We start from the raw sequence: 18,789 nt of genomic DNA on the forward strand, positions 1-18,789 counted from the left end.
AAACCCAGAGACTCCCTGCTTTAAGCTGCAGTTTCATAAATTTATTACTGTGCAAGGCAGAAGGATTTTGTTGGGGAGAGAAAAACATTGTCTCAGCCTCAGAGGCTCCCATTTTTAGATGAAGGTGGTGATGAGATGTAGAGAAGTTAGGGAGAGAGATGCTTCCACTGCAGGAGACTTGCAGCCTTTCAGCAATGTTTTACGTGCCCCAGATACAACAGTGTTTCAACACGTGCTACTTGGCAACAGGGTTTACAGCAGGGATGGGAAGAACCGTGGTCAGATTTGCCCCAGGAGCGATGGGGAGAGCCACATACGGCAGTCAAGCTCGAGGGCCTTCTGCACTGCTCCCTGGCCTCCCCTGGGCAGGGTCACCGCGACCTGGCTCGGCATCGCAGGGTTGGCGCGTTGGACAAGGACTTTCCGGGCAGAAGCGGCGAGTTTAGTGGGACAACCCTAAAAACAGGGAGGTCCCAGCCCACCTTTTGCCTGTTGCTCTGCTCCATCACAGGTTTCTTGTGCAAAATACTCACCCTGGACTGCAGAGATGCTGAGGGAGATACTGGCCGGCCCCAGAGCTGTAAAAATTTGGTGATCCAGCTGCATGAAGTAAGAAGCAAGTACACGCAAGGTGGCTTAAGGCCCATTTCTGCTCACCGATAAAAGCCCTGTTTGCCATGACCAGGGCAGGGTGTTTCACAACCGCTGCCTGCTATTTGCCCCCAAAGCAAAGGTAGGTAGAAGTTGGTGCGGGGTGTTGCAGTGGGCTGTGCACACAGGCTGTTATCTTTCGGCAGCCGAGATAAGGGCTATATTTAGCTCCGTGCTCGGCCCTTGCGTGGGGGTCTCGACGGTTTCACCGCAGCTCTCCACTGCTCCCACCATGTCAGGGATGAGAGAGAGCCGGGCTGGCCAAGGGAAGCCCAGAGCGGGTCCTCAGGGACCCTTTCCAGCCTCGGTGCTGCGGGAGTTTGGCAGACACCGCCGTGGGGAGAGGGCTGGCGAGGACGGGGAGCGGAGCCCGGTGGCTTGTGCAACGTGTCCACACCACGGCGGGGCCAAGGCTCAAGGGCGAGTGTTGTAAACCCATTGGGACGGGTCTCCGCTCCCGTCTGCCGGGAGTCCCCAGCGTGGTGGCAAAGGGGGCCGCGCTCCTCGTGCTCACTGCGACCGCCAGCCGGGCTGGGGGCCAGCGCCGCTGACCTGTGGCGATGGTGGCACTTGCCAGCGATTTCCAAACCAACTGGGCTGACCAGCTGCTGCCTTTGAGCCAGGTACCAGTGTGTACACCAAGCAGAAAAGAGGGTTTTTTTTAAAAAAGTCCACTTGCATGTGACAAGGCTGTGAGAGTAACGCTGAAGTAATTTTCATCGGGTGTTGCCTCATGTCAAAATGCTGAAGGAGAGACTAATTTTGGAGTCCTTTCTGTCACTGGGAACACATGACCCGGGAGGAAAGCCTGCCTGAGATAGTAAAAGCTATTTTGGGCAGTGCGGAGGCACTGCAGGAGAGTTAGCAGGGCCAGCGCAGTGCCCCTGGAGCAGTGGCGAGAGGCTGTGGGTCTTGCTGGTCTCCAGAAGAGACGTGTCCATGGCTTAGCTATGTGCCTGGCCAGCTGTTGGTCAACCCTCGTGCCTTCATCGGCTCTGATGTGATTTGCCTGGGAGCTCCTCGTGTGCAGCTCACGAAGGGTCGTAGCAAACCCTGCTCCACCAAGGAAGAGCCCTGCAAAATCTTGCCGAGCGAGGAGATTCCCCTCTTTTCTTTCCCTGGGGTACAAACTCCCACAGCTGTCTTAAGAAGTTTGGCAGTGAGCATTCAATGTGCGACAGCGTCAAAGGAAATCCCGCTCCAGGTCTCCTGACCCCACTTTGGGGAGTGCCACTCTGAGGTGGTAGCTCCCCCATCACTGCTTTAGGCTCTGTCCAGAAACACTGTGTTACTGCAGTACACTGGCTGATGGCCCGAGGGAGGAGACTGACCTTGGCATGGCTCCCTTTGGATCTCACGTGGATGGAGATGGTCAAGCACCCCGACGAACATGTACTCTGCCCTGCTGAAGGCTGCAGCACCTTCCCCTCCAGCACAGAGAAGACAGTGCAGGGCCAGATACAAAAGCAGGCCTGGTGCTGTGTGTTGCAGAAAAGTCCCAGGCGGTATAAAATTGTTGCCTCTTAATAATGAACGTGCCCAGCAACAGAAACCATGAAAATCCTTGCAAAATGAGAGATCATGACAGAGGTAATGAGGGCAGAGAAGTTGCTATAAATGAGCAACTAAAGAAGACTGCTACCCACAAGGAAAAAGGGATTCCAGCAGAAGAAAAGCCCAAAGAGCAGCATAAGAGAGTGAAGAGTGACAAAATGACTGGCAGGCAGGAACGACGAAGAGGGAGGTCCTGGGCACATAAAGTGATAGTCAAAGATGTTACGGTGATGCAAAGGTGAGGCTCTGAATGCAGGATATCGGGGTTAAAACAACCTCTTCCTCAAAGGCCAAGACCTAAATGTAGATGAGTCCCTACAAGAAGAGAAGGGGGCCTCTTGCTCTCTCAAGGTCTACAATGTTCTCTTCGGAGAGCTGCTCCACAACTTTATTTTCATGCTGTCTGCAGGTTTCCTTGCCATTATGAAGTTCTGGGAAAATCAGTGCAAAAGCAAGAAGGTTGGTTTTGTACCCGAAGATTGCACCAGTCAATGCAACAGCAGTGTACCTGTCCATATGGCAATTTTTCTTGAGAACATTCCCTTTTCCCCCAGGGAACATGAGGATGGAGGCCTGTGGATTATGCTTTATTTAATGGAAAGAGACAGAGTGACTTGGCATCCCCTGTGCTGTTTGATTGAGCCCCAGAGTACCTGGTTGTGTAGATGCAATGTAGAAAACCTGTCTGTAAGGTGTACGTGCCCTCCTACGTGAAGGCAACAAGGAGCACAGAGACACAGCCTCTTCTAGACAAAAGCTTGGACGAGAATCTAGAATCCAAATTCCCTGTATGCCCTTGTAGCAGTGGGACAGAAAGGTCCGTGGTGGAATAGTGAGAAGATTAAAAGGAACGGGTGCTATTCTCATTGATACAGCAATGTGATTGCAGAGACAGATGCTCTGCTCCTCAGGCAGGCTAAATCCATCCAGATGCCTCGACTTCAGCACAGCTTGACTTGTTTACACCGTGTGAGCGTCTGGCTTTCTGGGCTTGGATCTGTCCTAGACGCAAAACTCAGGGCGAAGCAATGTATATTTTAACTGCCTTAGAAAGACTGCAAACCTTATTTGGTGGGGTAGGTTGGGAACTTGCATGTGGCCAGACTTGGGGCACTCTGAGGGCAAATCCTTGCGTGAGAGACTGTACTTTGCTTGAAAGTCATTTCTTGTATGCTGACAAAGGCTGAGAGGAGGCCAGACTGAGAGATGCACGTAGCTCTTGATAACAAATACAGTCCTAAACTCTCTTCAAGGGTTCATGTCCCTCAGATAGGACTCTTGCAGTATCTAGGCGCTCTCTGTTGCAAACAGAGAATGGCCCGTCCCTCTATGAAACATTTAGCCTCGTTCTAAGATCAAGGCCAATAAAAGATGGGATCCCTTGCTCTCCAGACTTGCCTGTCTCTCTGCATCACTGCAGAGTGAATCTGGAAACCAGCAGGGGCAAAATGCCTGACTTCTAAATGTCATCTCAAGCAAGTACCACAGGCAATAGCAACAGTAAGGTCAAGAACCGAGGCGATGATGCTGAGGAAGGTGGCTAGAGCTGCTCCCATCTGTAGCCTTTGCATTCTTTGAAAGCATTTTGCAAGATTAAGCTGGGCTGAAAAGTGTTTAATATAAGCCCAGGGAAAAGCCTGATGATATTCAAAGATTTTCATAAATAACGAGAAGCTTGAAGTTTCCTTCTTGCAGAAACTGTTCGCTAGCAGAAAGACTCTTCTCTATAGTCATTATTGCACTTAAATCCTCTGTGAAATGCAGCTAAGCAGGTAGCTTGTGATCACAGGTTTCTGTGCCTGCAGATACCCTCCCCCAACAGCCCTGCACAGCATATCTGTACTGGAGCATGCACTTTTCGACTTGCGTTGGAGAAGGCAGAATTTCGGAAATGTGCCTGCAAAAAGAGACACGCCCAGGTCACAAATACCTTTGACGGGATCTGGCAAGCGGGCTATTTATTCATAGGAAGCCTGCTGCGGACTTCGGTCAGGGAGGAGGAAGTCAGGCCATCAGACAATACTTTGAGCAGCATTCAAGTGCCGACAGCTGGGAATGGCACGAGTCCCGAACCCATGGAGCCTGTGAATGTTTTTGGCTATATCCTTCATCCCCTCCTCCTCTAGCCTTTCCTCATCTGCAGTTGCTGATTGGCCCTGCTTCCACCAGGCGTGCAGAAAAGGAGAGGGCCAGCAGGCTTGCACAGCAACCGCTGGCTTCCTGCAGTGATGGAAAACCAACATAAAGGGAATGCAACACCCTCCGAAAAAAGTAAAAGAAAGTCCATCTGTCATGTTTCTCGGGGTGCCGCTGTTCCTGCACAGAAGTTACGGTGCTGGAGGACAGGTGAAAGTGCAGCAGACAAAGCAACTGGTGAAGGAGAGGGTCCTTGGCCTTGGAAGACAAGAGATCAGCCCACATGGATTCGAACCAGGTGGCACAGCAAAGCTGGAGAAAGCAGTGAAAACCTGGGGGGTGGAAGGCAATCAGTAAAATGAAATAAATGAGGAGGTTCTGAAAGTTGTCACAAGCAGGTTGGGAATTGGATTTGCTGACTTACCTGAGAAAGGGGAGACAAATCTAGAGGAGTGGCAATGGGCAGTTCATAGCAGCTGAATGTCTCCTTGATGACTGCTTTAGGAAACTGTGTTTCGAGGCAAGAATTGAATGCAGTATTGCTTTTTCACTTCTTGTGCAGAAGGACAGCAATGTGGCCATTAGTCTGAATCTCGCACACACGCATGCGCGGATGTACCCACACGGACACGCTAATGCTCATGTGCATGCTCGTGTAAGGATCGGTCTATATGCGAAGATGAAAGAAGGCTGTCATGATCCCTGTGCTCAGACAAGCTCAGAGAGCAAAACATCATCTGCCATTGAGCTTTTCAGTTACAGAGAAAAAAGAAACCTAGTCTCACAGATTTTGATCTTTCTTATGTTCTGATCTTTTTTTTTTTTTTTCCACCCCTCTCAACTGCTATGACAAGTCAGGCACTTTTTCTGAAAGAGAAATGCCTTTCAGTCTCTACTGGTAGGCCATCTTTACCAGCCTTTTGAAATACTTTGGTGCCCACTGCATCAGTCCAATTTTGTACCGTGCTGCTCCACTAAAGCTAATAGTGCAGTGCTGAAATATTGCAGGCAGGTGGTACCTGCACTCTCAAACTCCAAAACTAATTGTTTCTATTCATCTTAGGGTCACATCAGAACATAAAGTTTCTAGTGACTTTCATGCTCCCAATATGGATATAGCCTGGAAGAGGGCAAGAACTGTATTTTTTTAAAGCCGATCACACTAACCTGATCATCAGAGGGTCACAGAGCACTTCAGATACCTTTGTCACCATGTCTCTGAGTGACAGGAGCATGCTGTCACATCCAGAAGAAGGGCTGGACATCAGCTGCTCCACAAACAGAGGACCATCCTGACTCACATACTGCCAACCTTCTCAACTCTCTTCAGTGGCATGGCCTTGAAATGACTGCAGGTTCTTCCTCCTGACTTCCTGTCCCTCAAGATGATTGCTCATACTTGCTGGTTCCTCTCCGGGAGCCCTTGTGAGGGCTACCACACTTCGGCTTGTCGATGCTGTCAGCTGGCTTTGAGCTGGTTGGCAACTGGGGACAACCTCTGTAGCCGGTATCCTGTAGCCGGTAACCTGATGGTCGTGGTGGGATTCGCTCAGGTCCTTTGAATTTGCCTGGGATTTGTTTGGGTCCTCCAAAAGCCAGGCAGAGTTCTCTTCGCTCAATAAAATCAAATAATTGAATACTATTCAATTAATAGCTTAAACCAAGTTTGACACAAGTTTGTGTCAGCTCTCAGTGGCCTCTGCTACACACCGTGCCTCATCCAGCCTGTGTTATGACAGAATTTGGGATTTACACCATTCTCGTGCGAACAGTGGCATGCTGTGTGTGCAGGACAGAGCTACCCTGGCATCCACGCTGCCTCCAAGCTTTTTAAAGCCTCCTTCTTAAACGTGAGCTGAGGCGGCTATAAATAGCAAACCGTGGCCCCTGGTTAACCCAGGGGCTTTGATCACAGAACTGGCTCTGGGTTTCGCTGCTTGGCTGCTCTTGGTCTCAGCTCTCATATCAGCCAGGGGCCAAGTTCATTAGTGCTCCTGTTCCTGCAGTTTGTGTGACAGTGGGGGCCATGTGTTTTTTTTTTTTAATACACTCATAAAAATGAAAATATGTAGTTGTATATCATAAGGGAATAAATGAGCACACAGCTATAAAATTAATATGCACTTTTAAATAGAAAGTATAAAACATAAATTGCACTTTAGAACTTAAATGCAAAACAAACAGGAGAGGTTTGTATCATTCAATATTGAAAGTAAGTCTCTAGATAAAGGGTTGGAGGCAGCTGCCTTTGGGACTGGAGGGACCCTATGCAGTGGCCTGTCTGTCACAGGCCTGGCTGCTGTGTATCCCCACACTGTCTTGCTGCGGTCCCCCGGCATTTCTTATCCGCATTTTCTTTGTTTTGCAGGTCGCTCTACCTTAGGAGTGCATTATCACCGCATGGCTGGAAGGCACGGTGCAATATGTCAAAGGCAGTGCACCACACTCCAGCTTTAACTGCCTTCTCCATGTCCCTTTCAAAGTGGAGGAGAGACAGCTGATGGGGATCTCACAATGTCTTCTACTACCTGGACAGTGTAACGGAGAAGATCTCAGAGATGCACAGCAGAAGCATGAGAGTCAGTGGGCATCTCTGCAACTCAAGAACTTCTGATGGTGCAGGAGGAAACAACTCTGTCCAGGAGAGTGAGATGGCCCCAGTACAGGGCCCAGAAAGGGCCCTGTAGTGGCATGGTGGCATCTCTGTCTTTGGGGAACATCAACCATTGCCTGGACAAGGCTCTGAGCAACCTGACATGGCAGTGAGGGTGGTCCTGCTTGGAGCAAGGAGGGGACAAAGATCTCTGGAACTCTCTTCCCACCTAAATCTCTCCATGATTGTATGATTACATATCTCCATTTGGAGCTGTTGCCCTTCTCAAAACACTGAGGCTGCTGATCCTCACCATGTGAACACAGCAATTCACAGGCGCATCCCAGGGAAGTGGGGCTTTCACAGGAGCAGCAAAAGATGCATTGCTTAAAACTGTGAGGATGTGATACAACGAGCGAATACGGAATGGTGAGAGGCAGGTAAGATGTGGAAACTTCATATATGAGTGTGGTATGAAATCTGGGGTTATACATCTAACAGAGGGGAAGGAAAGAAAACATGGATGGCTCTCAAAATGCTTCAGCAAAGGTCTCAAAGAGTTTGCAGGTTAGAAGCAGTATGTGAGTGTGAGTTCGTTGCACCGTATCAGAGCAAAGCCCTTCCTTTATTAATTTATTACAAAGTTGTTGTAACCTGTCAGAAGCAATCAGATTTCACTGCAGGTAAGTTACCCAAATCTAAAAAGGTAAACACATGCATCTATTACTAGTGCAAAGATATCGTATTCTGCATAAGGCAAACAAGCCTATCTGTGGGTTGTGTGCAAGTAATCTGCCTTGCAGACCTTTGCCCGCAGAGCACGGTGTGACTCTTTGCACCTCTGAAGGTTCCTGCTCGCATTAGCTTCCACTGTGGGTGAGTTGAGCTTCTGCTGGCTATGATCGTTACCCGTGACAGGCTCAACTGCAAGCTGTGCTGTTGTCTCAAGTAATTTTGGCTGGTTCATTTCACCGCTCACTCTGTGCTAAGACTTACTACATGAATGAAGATTATATGAGAGATCCTGTCATCCTGTCAGCTGCTAGCAGCAAACTGCACTTAAATTTTCTATTTATAAAGGGGCTGTAGGTAAGCTGTGAAACTCACAGGGCTTTGATGGAGGCTAAAAGTTGATTTGAGTGCAAAACAGGACCAGACACATTCACAGAAGGAAAAAAAGCTACTGTTGCACACAAAGACACTGCCTCTCTTCCAGGAAATCCTTGATTGCAAATTGAGCTGGCTAGGAAAGTAATCCAATGCTGAACCACTGCAGGCTTGTCCAGCTCTGCTCTTCCCCAGGCATCTGCCATAGCTGACTGCCAGACAGGTCGTGGTGGAAGATGGACCACACACATTTTATATTAGTAGGGCTAAGGACTGATGGAAGAGCTTGCTTGGTGTCACAGGACTTTTGAAATTTCACAGTGGAAAAGTTCCAAGAAGGTGAAATAAAATCCTTCTGAACAGCTGCAGAGATGAAGGGGTAGCCTCAGAGGGAAGAGCAAGGTCACCCAACTCCTCCTCCTGAACCAAAGTTCCCACGTAGAAATGCTTCTGGGCTTTGCAAATAGCTCGAAACCACCCGTGGGGCCAGGCAGTGACGGCTGGCATGGGAGGATGCATCCCCACCCACATGCCTCAGCCAGAGAACCAGTACCAAGGTAGCCTGTGGCACTGGTAACTCCAACCACCTCATCCTGGGAGAGCTGGAACTTACAGAGAGGACAGCAGCCAGCATCACTGGTATAAAAGTCAAGGGTGGCAACCCTGCAGTAGGTGAAATGAGTCTCTGCTTGATTGTAGATGGGGCCCTTAGAAGCAGCAGCCTAAGAGTCTGTGATTTCTGTGATCCTCTGAGCAAAAAGTTAGACATCCAGAAGCTGGCCTTTAGGTCAGTGCTGCCACCTCGGCTTCTGTGCTGCTCAGCACAAGGGAAGGGTCCAAGGTGGCCTCACGGCGTTTGAGCCTGGGGGCTCAACTATCTAGAAAAAGCCTGATAAGAGCCAGGAATTCAAGTGAGCCTGAAATAGTGGTAAGGGCAGCTGGGGAATGCCTCATATGGGCATGTGGGCCAGGGCAGTGGGGCTCGGTATGTGAGCGGGTGACACCTGCCCCATGCATTCGGGGTCATGTTTCACTCCTGAGGAGACATGCACGGAGTGGGCGATGCGTGCTGCATCCCATAGAGGTTGTCCTTTGCCTGCCCAGCTCCCCTTTGCGAACTGTGCGGTGCCTACTCTTTGCTTCAGATGCAAAAGCAGCTACCAGAAGGTCACCCATGAGCTCCTTTTGCAGTTTTGCCATCCAGGTGGGGCCCCTGAAACTGTATAAGGGCAGATCAAAGTCAGGTTTCAGCCCCCAAAACTGGAGCAGCACCTGGAGACTCCCTTGTGGTTTGCCTTTCCTATACTGAGCAGGTTCTGCTATTGCCAGAGGTTTCTTTTCCAGTGACCAGGTCCTACGGTGACCAAGTGTCACTCAAGAGGCCCACAGCTTTCCTGATATCTTTTTCTGGGTCAGCAGCAATATCTTGGTCTACAGGCCCAAGCATGAGGGAGAAGCAAAGCATGCTTCTTGCTGGAATGAGCTGGAGATGGTACGAGGCAGCTGTAGGCCGGCATCTGGCAGAAGAATGACAGATAAATACGGTGCCAAACAAAGTGGCAGCCGGCCATTGCGTGGCCATGTGACTCTGGCTTTTCGGAGACTATTTTTTAACCTGTAAGTGAGCCCTGTCTTACCCTTGCTCTCCCTCTCGCGCTGCAGAAGGCTCCTCAGCTCCCCACAGACTTTTAAGGTTGTTTAATGCCTTTCAGTCTGAACCCAGTTTGGAAGGAGAAAGCAAGTAGGTGCTTAAATTAACTGCACTGACGGTGAGCAGTTGTAGCTGACAGAAACATGTGTTTGGTGTCGTTGAAAAGTCCCCTATGGTGATGGGTGATGCTGTTCGGCGGTGGACGGGGCTAATGTCCAGTTAGTTCAATTTTAACCCCAAGCTCCAAGCAAATATGGTTAGCAAACACTTTTGAGAGAAGGCCTCCAGCCAGCAGCCCCATGGTCTCCCCGTCTAGGGTTTGTGGCATTTCCCGTTCCCTGGTGGCTGGATTCACGGGCAGCTGCATCTCGGGTGAGTGCATCTACTTTGCCTTTCCCTGCGGCTGCTGCGGGTCCGCACTGCAGCGGAGCTCACTCTAACCCGGACTTCTCCGCCAGGCTGGCCCAGAGCCCGACAGTGGAAACCCCTATTTCCCTTCCTGCAAATTCAAGAGGAGCTGCAGCTCTGCGGAGGTGGATGCAATGCTGGCAAAGAAACCGTGGAGTTAAAAGGCCTCTTTCATATCCCATGGAGCTGCAACGTAAACACGCTGAAAACCCTCTGCCAGCAAAACACTCCCTGACCCCACGCAGGCTTCCAGGGAAGCCGGCTGCAGAGTTCGCCCAGCCTCTTCCTCCTCTCTGCTCCTGGGCCCCTCCGTTTCCGCTCTCTCTGTGCCCTGTAGCAGCATTCCAGGAGCAAATTCAAATGTAGATTGAGTACAGCAGTGCAGAGCTTTGCTCTCTCCAAGGCACTGCGAGGAAGGTGAGCTCAGCCAGGGCATAAGCTCCGAAAGCCAGAAACGGAGCATAAAGGAATTTCTATCTTGGCCCTAAATCACTTAACTCTGGGCCGATGCTGGGCCCATGGGAAAGGTCCCTCTGCTTCGCCAGATGGCAGGACTGTGATTGAAATAAGGGATCTGGGGAGGGAGTCCGAAGCTCCCCCGGAGTAGGTGGCACATACTGTGGGATCTGGTGGGGCCTTTCCCTGCCTGGCCCGGAGCATTGCCTGCCCGCGTTGCGTCGGGGAGCGGGAGAGGAGCCGCGGGGCCCGCGCCGGCCGCCGCTCACGTGGAGGTGGCGTGCTGCGAGAGCTGCCAGCTTCGGGCTGGCAGTCCCGGCTTTATTCTGCGAACAGCTGCCGTCCGGGGCGGCGAGCTCTGTACACGTGCGCGTGCAGTCCCAGAGCACAAAGTCAACACAACGCCCTGCCGGGCCTTGAGCTGCAGCCGGGGAGAGTGACCGACCGCCAGGGCGTTGCATCGCTGGCTGGGGAGCTGGAGGGGCCAGACTCCCCTCGGGGAAGGAGCCCTCCCGTCGCCTCCTGTGGGAACGCGGGCCGGGCTTTGGTGGGCTCTTGTTCACCTCCCACTTGTCCTTGAGAAGGAGGATAGGGGAGCAACAAGTCCAACTGCAAGCGCTTGGCCGCTGCAAGGCTGGCATCGCTCAGAAATGCCTGCTGGACACGAGCTACCCCCAAGGGAGCCCACACAGGTGGCACCCCCAAGGGTGTCCACACACAATTTGAGCCCTTTACCGAGGCCTGTTGCTCATCCGTAGAGGTGGGCAGGGTGTCTGAGGAAACATCCAGCAGCTGTAGCTCCACAAGGCCAAGAAGAACAGCCAAAGTCTCCCTCCTGCTGGTTTGCCCTTCACTGCCAGACTGGGGCTGGGTAAATATGCCACGGTTATTTACCCTCTGGTCCAGCCTCTGGTCCTCCCGCTTGCCTCCCGGTGCACGGCGTTGTTCTCTGCCCTGGGGGCTGCTGGGCCTTCAGGCTCTGCCCCGAGGCTCGGTGCGCGGGCAGGCTCAGACAGTCAGTGCTCCTGGGTGTATAACCCAAGGATTATCTCTGAGAAAAACAAACAAGCCAGCAGGTTATACACAGCTAATGGGGAGGAAGTTTTGCAGCCCTTCCGCTCGCCTCCGTTACCTCTCATCTCCTATAGCCCTTCTCATCTTCCCAGAGGGCCTGGGACAGCCTTACTTGGAGATGGGAGGAGTGTGATAGTGGATGCTAGGTTAAATATGAGCCGGCAATGTGCTTTCTTTGCAAATAAGGCAAAACACATCCTGGCCTGCATCAGATGTGCGGCCCGCTCATGTGTGCTGAAGCTTTTGGGCTGTTATGGTTTTACGCTGTTATCTTTGCACCACACAGCCTGCTCTGGGCAACCTCGCTTCCCATCTGTGCAGGATGCACTGCCTATCACATCCAGTGTTTCCTGCGTGACAGCAGCTCCTGCCCCTTCCCTGCCTCCCTCCCAGGCAGTTCAGGCAGCACTCTCTGCTCACGTCCATGTCCTCTGCCCTGCAATGCTTCCCAAAAAGCCACAAGGCCGCAGGGAATGAGTTTGGTTGGATCTGCTCAACACTGCTCCTTGGAAGCCAGAGCTCCAGAGGGTGGACGTCAGCATTTCTGGCACCTACTGGGAGACTCTCAGTCTCCAAGAGGGTCTCGCACACTTTCAAAATCAGCACCTCAGTAGCTTCAGGGCATCTCACTTGAAAAGACATCTCAAATTACGGGAGATTTTTAAGACCTTCCCTTGGGTTTTCCAGGGAGAGCAAGCAGGGCGTCTTACCAACACCCGCCCAAGACTAGGTGAAGTCGCTGAAGTTGCCGTAAGCACAGTGAACATGGAGGCATATCTTTTGCATTTCTTCATCTGAGGCTGAATGAATTCTGGCATTAAAACGAAAGAAAGAGTGCGGCTTGGAAACGGAAACGCTGCCCTGACATGGGAGATTAGCCTAAGAAAGCAGCACTGGCAGGACCATCCGAGTGCCTCGTATATTAAAACGAGGCAGCATTGAAGCAATGGCTACAGGACTCTATCCTCTGGTTGCTTACGGGTCTCGCTGGCCACGGTAGCATCGCCCTGGATGCTGAGCTCCTGAGAGGATACGCTGACTGCGGGGCTCGCTGGCATTGCAGGACTGTTTTAAATAACGCAAGCCGCTTGATTAGCTGAACAGCCCCTCGCTACAGGCACACATGCTTTGTACAGCGAACGTGCTCCCTTTTTGGCTTCAAGCACACTTCCCATGTCATCGCTGCAGAAAAGCAAGCAGGCACATTATATCATAAAGATAAGGGGATACGCCAGCTGCCCCCTCCCAGAAGAAAGAATCCCTCATCTGTTTTGCTTTACAGGAAAGAAACCATTTAATCTCCACAGCCACAAAGATAATACTAATTTATCTTGGTTGCTGTGGGCACTGGAAACTTGATCCAGCAAGTTCCTCTGTGAGAAGGCAATTGTTTCTATTTTTATGAGAACTGGTATTTTCAGGATTAAGCAAGATGGTCTGGACACAGCCCCAGCTCCCTGGAGGCCTGCTTTTGGGCAACATGGCAATAGCAGTATTTTGAGCAGGACTAAAAGCCAAGTCAGTACAAAGCAGTGTGCAGTGCGGTTCGGTCAGTGAGCAGAGCCTCCCCGAGTCGTTAAATAAAGGTGTAATGCTCATCCTGCATGAGACTTTTGCAATCGGTAGGTTTTCCGTGGAGTTATCTCAGGGAGAGATTCCAGCCCTGTCTATGTCTCATGCCCCCACTGAACCGTCGCAGAGCACTCTCCCCGTTTACTTGAGCACTGGAGTTTCTCTGCCTCATTCCCAGCTTGGGGCAAGCAGAAACTCAGTGGGGTAGCCTGGTGGCCACACATCCCAAAGCCCATCTCAATATATACGCCCTGCAATAGTGAATAGCAGGCGCTGCCTGGGCCGATGTCTTTCTTGCTCCAGTTGCCAACTTCCCTGGTATCTGCTAGGGAAGAGGAACAGCAGCCAGTGGCTGATTTTGGTGCCAGGGACCGTGTGGTGGTGGCAGACTTCAAGGGGTGACTCTGTTCCACTGCTTTTTGTTGCCTAATCCTATGGTTAGGGCACCTTGCAGGAGAGAGGAAGGTGACCAAAGTCTGCGAGCAAAGCACGTGCTTGAGAAGTGACCGGACCTGTGCCAAGTTCAGTCACGGGGATCAGAGCGTATGCGTCTCCTCAGCTAACGTCCTCATGGTGATCTGGATCGAACAGCTGAGCCAGCCTTGTGTTAGCGTGGTATTCCTACACCCCCCCCCCAAAAAAAAAAAAAAGTATCTCCTATGCTCTAGCAGTATGAGGAGCAGCTAGCAAGGCCTGCTACCCACGCAGCTAATATTGGTTCCAGTGCTTGAGATTGAGGAGGGAGGTGTTAATGGGCTGTGATGAACGTGAACATGCATATGTCTATTGTAAAGCAAGCTAGGTCTGCGGTGCTTGCCGTTCTCGCCCTTAGGGCATGCCGTACCCTCCGCTCCAGTAAGTGCAAACAATGATGCCGATGCTGAGGAGCAGCGTCCTCCAAGGCGGTGGGAGAGCTTTCATGGTCAGCGCTAGTCTGGCCCTGCCACCCTTCTCTCTGTGGGCTGGGTTGAGCTGATTTGAGTGGTTAGTGCAGCGCGCTCTCGGCTGTGTCCGAACAGCTTTTGGGGGAGAAGGATTAGCTTAGAAAGATGGGGCAACTCACTGCATAACAGACAGGGAGTACAAGGATTGCCTTGTGAGGACTCCTCATGAAATCCTGCCACATCTGGGATTTGCCTTTGGTTTGTGCTCCAATCCAGGCTGCTACCGCAGAGTGAGGAGCCCCTCTCCTGCCCTAACAACAAGGGCTGGCCACACCAAGTCCCAGCAGAGCACATCACTGGCAGGAACCAGCATAAGAATGTGCCAGGAGGTGGGATGCCCCATTTCATAGGGATCTGGCTACCGGCTGCAGCTAGTAGGACACCACGAAACTGATTGATTCCTGCCATCTCTGAGACAAGCCTTGGGAAAGGCCAGAAAAGGCATAGGGAAGTGGGAAAGAAATCTTCCATTTCCCAAATGGGAACACTGCTTGCAGCAGTGTATCTACAACCATGGTGTAGCCACATTGCAGATGTTTTGCACAGTCCTGGTCTCCTCACCACCACAGGAGAGCACCAAGGATGTTCAAATGTCTGTGATGGTTCCTACACCGGGAAAAAGCTGAACAGCCTAGGATTATTCAGCCTGTAGAGTACAGATAAGATACAGCTGTGAGTGGGCAAAGAGGAACTGTCTTTCCAAATACAAGAATGAGGAAGCACCAGGTGAAATTCTCAGGTGGCTAGTTAAAAGGAAGGAAGAGGACCTCCATTCTCCCTGCTGTGCAGAGCTGTGAGGATGAAGTTCTTGCTGTAGGATATTGAGGTTTGCAAGAGTTCGAAAAGGTACATCTGGAAGAAAAAGCCATCAAAGGCATGCTTGTCTGGCTTAAGAAGTGCTGATCACCGGAGCTTGGGTGAGGTGTTGAGAACTGTGCGTTTTCCTACCCTTTTCCCTGTCCCTGTTCGTCTCCCTCCCTTTATAGCTGTTCTTCTTCTTCTTCTTTTTTTTTTTTTTCCTTTATAGCTTAGTTTGTTGAAGGCTTAGTTTGACAAGCAAAGGAAGCGATGTCTGGAGCACAGGCTAATTGGTAATAAATAAAATCTACTGTGATAGCCTGAGAGAAGGGCAGATTGACTTATCTTACTGTCTCATGTCTCCCTGCAGCTCTCAGCACTGCTTGGGGCCAGTGGAGGGATGACCCTGCAGGTGTAGTCAGGAGGTGAGGTTTGCTGTCACGTCCCCCATGGGTGCCCTCATAGTGTGCTGCGTGTCACACTAGGCCACTCAGTCACTGTGGGTCTGAAAAAATCAAAATAAATGAGTTTTTTTTTTGATGCAAACACCTAGAGCAGACAACCAGAGCAGGCACTGGTGACCCTAGAGCAGTATCGTGGGTCAAGGAGGACCTCCTGATCCAGGATACTGACTGCATCTTGCTAGCAGCAAGGGCTGGGCATACCCCAATCCCCACCTGACCTGCATGAGCAGGTTGGATGAGAAACTGTGGTGTGGGTAAGCTGGTCCCAGCTCTGGCTGAACCCAGAAGCAGCAGCCAAGTGCAGATGTAGCCTTGGGTGCATAGAGGAGGAGACAAATCTGCATATTATTGTAAATCAGAAAGTCAAAGTCACATCTGAAAAGAAGAAATCCGACCAAAGCCAGATTAGGAGGAGCGGTAAAAATTCTGGGGTCATCTTAAAGCCAAACTAGCTTTCCAAGTAATGATGAATCAGAGGATTTCCTGCAAAGTTGCACGTCACTAGAGAAGAGGTGAAAAAGACTTTTTTTTCTTCTTTTTTTTTTTTTTTTTTGTATGTGGCATGCCTTGTTAAGCAGCTAAAAGCAGTGATACGATGCTGACAAGTATCTATGGTGCTGGAGCAATGCTGGGTTCATTGCACCCAGAAGAGGAAGACCATTTTGAACTCAGCCACAGAATACAGCAAGAGCATATCTTCACTTGGGATGTTTACTCTATGTGCTGAATGCAGAAGGGATATGTTCCCAGGGACAGGGGGGTGGACAAGTTATTAAACAGAGGTTGTGAAAAATAGGATAGAAAAGAAGACCTCTGACGCTTTTTACAGGTAGTTTTATTTCCTTTTGGGGAAAAGCAAGGTGTGCCCAGCTGAATATTTTGGGGTAGAAATCCTCCTGATTTGCTTGTCCCTGATTGGACCTGATGGGTAGGACATGAAACGTAGAAATTCGTTGGCAGCTTGTCCGGAAGGGTGGATGGAGGGGACCTGTGTGTGACCCCAGGGAGATACTACTGCCCTGCTGGCGTGAACTGGCTGGTTTCCCCCCTGCTCCCGGGGCAGAAGGAGTGGCAGAGCTGGGAGGGAAGGACCAGGACCGTGGTCCCGGAGCTACCAGGAGGCGTCCTCCATCGCTTGGTCCCAGGCCAAACCTGTGCCTGGCTTCTTAGTAGGGTCTGTTTCACCTCATCCTGTCTGCCCAGCAAGGGTGCAGGGAGGCTTTGAGAAGGGATTGGTTGCTGCCCGTGGGCCATGAAAAAGGGTAGCTATAAGGTGAGCAGGGAGGATGGCATCTATAAGTGGAGGTCCTGATATCCTCCATCCTCTCCAGGTCTCCCAGAAAGCTCTCACACTGCTGGGGAAGAGCAGGATGGCCTGGTAGGGCTTTCCTGCAGTCTTCTGCTGCTCCCCAGTGGCTGCATGGAGAGGCACCGCGGGCAGGTCCCCAGGGGTGAAGCCCAGGAGGTGTTGAGGGGGATAGCCTCACCTCGCTGAGGAGTGGAGGATACAGCAGGGAAAATGAGGAGAAATATTTGAGGAAGCGCATGCAACCTGGGAAGCTGTTCCCTGGCCTCCAGCTTGCCAGGGCAGGGGAGGTGAGCACGCTGTGAGCTGCTCTTTTCTTCTCCTGCTTGTTGGATGAAGGTGAAGGTGCAGCAAGCACCCCTGGATGCCTCAGCCATGCGTTTCGCCACACCGAGTTGTGTAAATCCTATTTCAACTCGCCTGTGTTTCCTGTTAAAGACAGTCGTTTGGCTTTGCAAGCTTGTTTTTTAACGTAATTTTGCCATTTGCTTCACAAGTAATAGTTGATGCACTTAAATGTTGGTGGCACAGTCCCTCCCATATGTTCTCAGGCCCCATCTAGCTGGGATGTGTGGAAGATGCAAACACAGGCATGGAGTTTTTAGAAAATAAGCTGGTGTTGTTGGCCCATTTGGGCACCAAACAGCAGTTTCTGGGTTTATTTCCCCAAATCACTGAAAGATCTGAAGGGGCTCCTTTTCCTGCTGCTTCACTTGCTTGTTAAAAAGATCGTCCCATCCTGTTCTATACTGAAATGAACGGCACAAGGGCAAACGTAGCAGGTTTTTTGGCCTTTTTCTAGGGTGATTAAAGCAATGTAGCTCTTGTTATTTCTGCTGAGAGAAAGAAATTGGTGCCTTCATAAAATTGTTGCACCAGATGGTCATTCCTCTCCCAATTAACTGTGTTAATTAATGGAGAGAGTACTACGATAAAGGATGCTGTTTCTTGTCAGGATGCAGCACAACCAGCTTTAATATTTAGTAGTCCTCCCTTTCCATGCCTGAAGTTTGTGAGTTGATAATTTCTCAGGGCTGTTCGGTGCCCCGTGGCCTTTGGGACCTGGGAGGACTTGGCAGCAGGTGAGCACCAACCCCAGAAGAAGTGGTCGCGAAGGTGTCTGCTTCTGTAGATGTTTCCACAAGCCTTGGAGGCTGGAGGCAGGAAGCCCTGTGATTGCCCCCCCATTGCAGCACCCCCAGGAAAAAAAAAAAAAGAAAATCTGGAGATAAAAGTTGGTAGACAGAGATGGTGTAAATCCTCACAGCTGTACCCTGCAGAATCTTTTAGGTGGCCAAAACGACCGTTTTCTGCGTGCAGAGGAAAAGCAAGCAACGGGCTCCATCTATGCTCCGCCTGTTCGTCACCTCTTAGGTGGGTCTTCCCAGATCACGGCTTGTGGAGATGGGAGGGGGGAGGACAGAAAAAAGTGTGTTTTAATCCCTGTCTATTTTGCAGATGGAAAAGGGGGGCAGTAGTTCCCCTTTCTATATATTTCTGAAGCCTTTGGGAGGTGGAGGAAAAAAAGGGGGGGGGGGGAATCTTGGATAAATCAAAGCTCGGAGACTAAGCGTGTATAGAGTTACGTTCAAACCACGTCCCTGGATAACATTAAACAGGCTAAGAAAAACAGTGGGAAGTGGGTGCCTTTCCAGTAACCTTTTCAAAACTCTCCATTTTTTATTTTATTTCGTTTTGGGGTTTTTTTTTTTTTTTTTGGAGTACAGCGACGTGACGTGGAGACTCGGGCAGGACTACGCTTTTGTGGCCTGGGAGCACCTGGATGCTGCTCTATCCTGCCACCCTGGCCACTGGGACTCCCTTCCCGGGCACCCCTGCCCCATGGGTCCTCCCTGCCCAGGCTGCTGTCCCTCTGCCCCAGAGGAGTGCCACCGCCCAGGGACACGCGTGTGCCACCAGGATGCTCTCCTGGGGACATCCGCCCCGTGCCCCACGGCCTTGGCACCGGTAGGAACGTGTTTCGGGGCCGTGCAGTGACGCTGTTGACACGGGGTTGGGGTGTGGGGGGAACGACCCGGCCAACCTGAGCCGCCGCGTCCTGGGCTGAACGGCGG

The 18,789-nt window shown here is 51.1% G+C and overlaps 1 protein-coding gene across 2 annotated transcripts in view; it reads left to right on the forward strand.

Moving 5' to 3' along the window:
- The window catches only part of ERI1 (exoribonuclease 1), a 69,466-nt gene that overhangs the window by 49,327 nt on the left and 1,350 nt on the right, over positions 1 to 18,789 (forward strand). Inside the window, exons 7-10 of one of the 2 annotated variants that reach the window (XR_009958245.1) lie at positions 512 to 733; positions 6,710 to 7,374; positions 17,995 to 18,088; positions 18,442 to 18,682. The gene's annotated coding sequence lies outside the window, so the exon portion shown is untranslated. Of the gene's footprint in view, positions 1 to 511; positions 734 to 6,709; positions 7,375 to 7,751; positions 7,769 to 17,994; positions 18,089 to 18,441; positions 18,683 to 18,789 lie in introns of those variants that run through there. The other variant, XR_009958246.1, reaches the window with a different exon arrangement.

This window comes from Rhea pennata, chromosome 4, assembly GCF_028389875.1.
Source record: "Rhea pennata isolate bPtePen1 chromosome 4, bPtePen1.pri, whole genome shotgun sequence".
In the NCBI taxonomy this organism is placed as follows: Eukaryota; Metazoa; Chordata; class Aves; order Rheiformes; family Rheidae; genus Rhea; species Rhea pennata.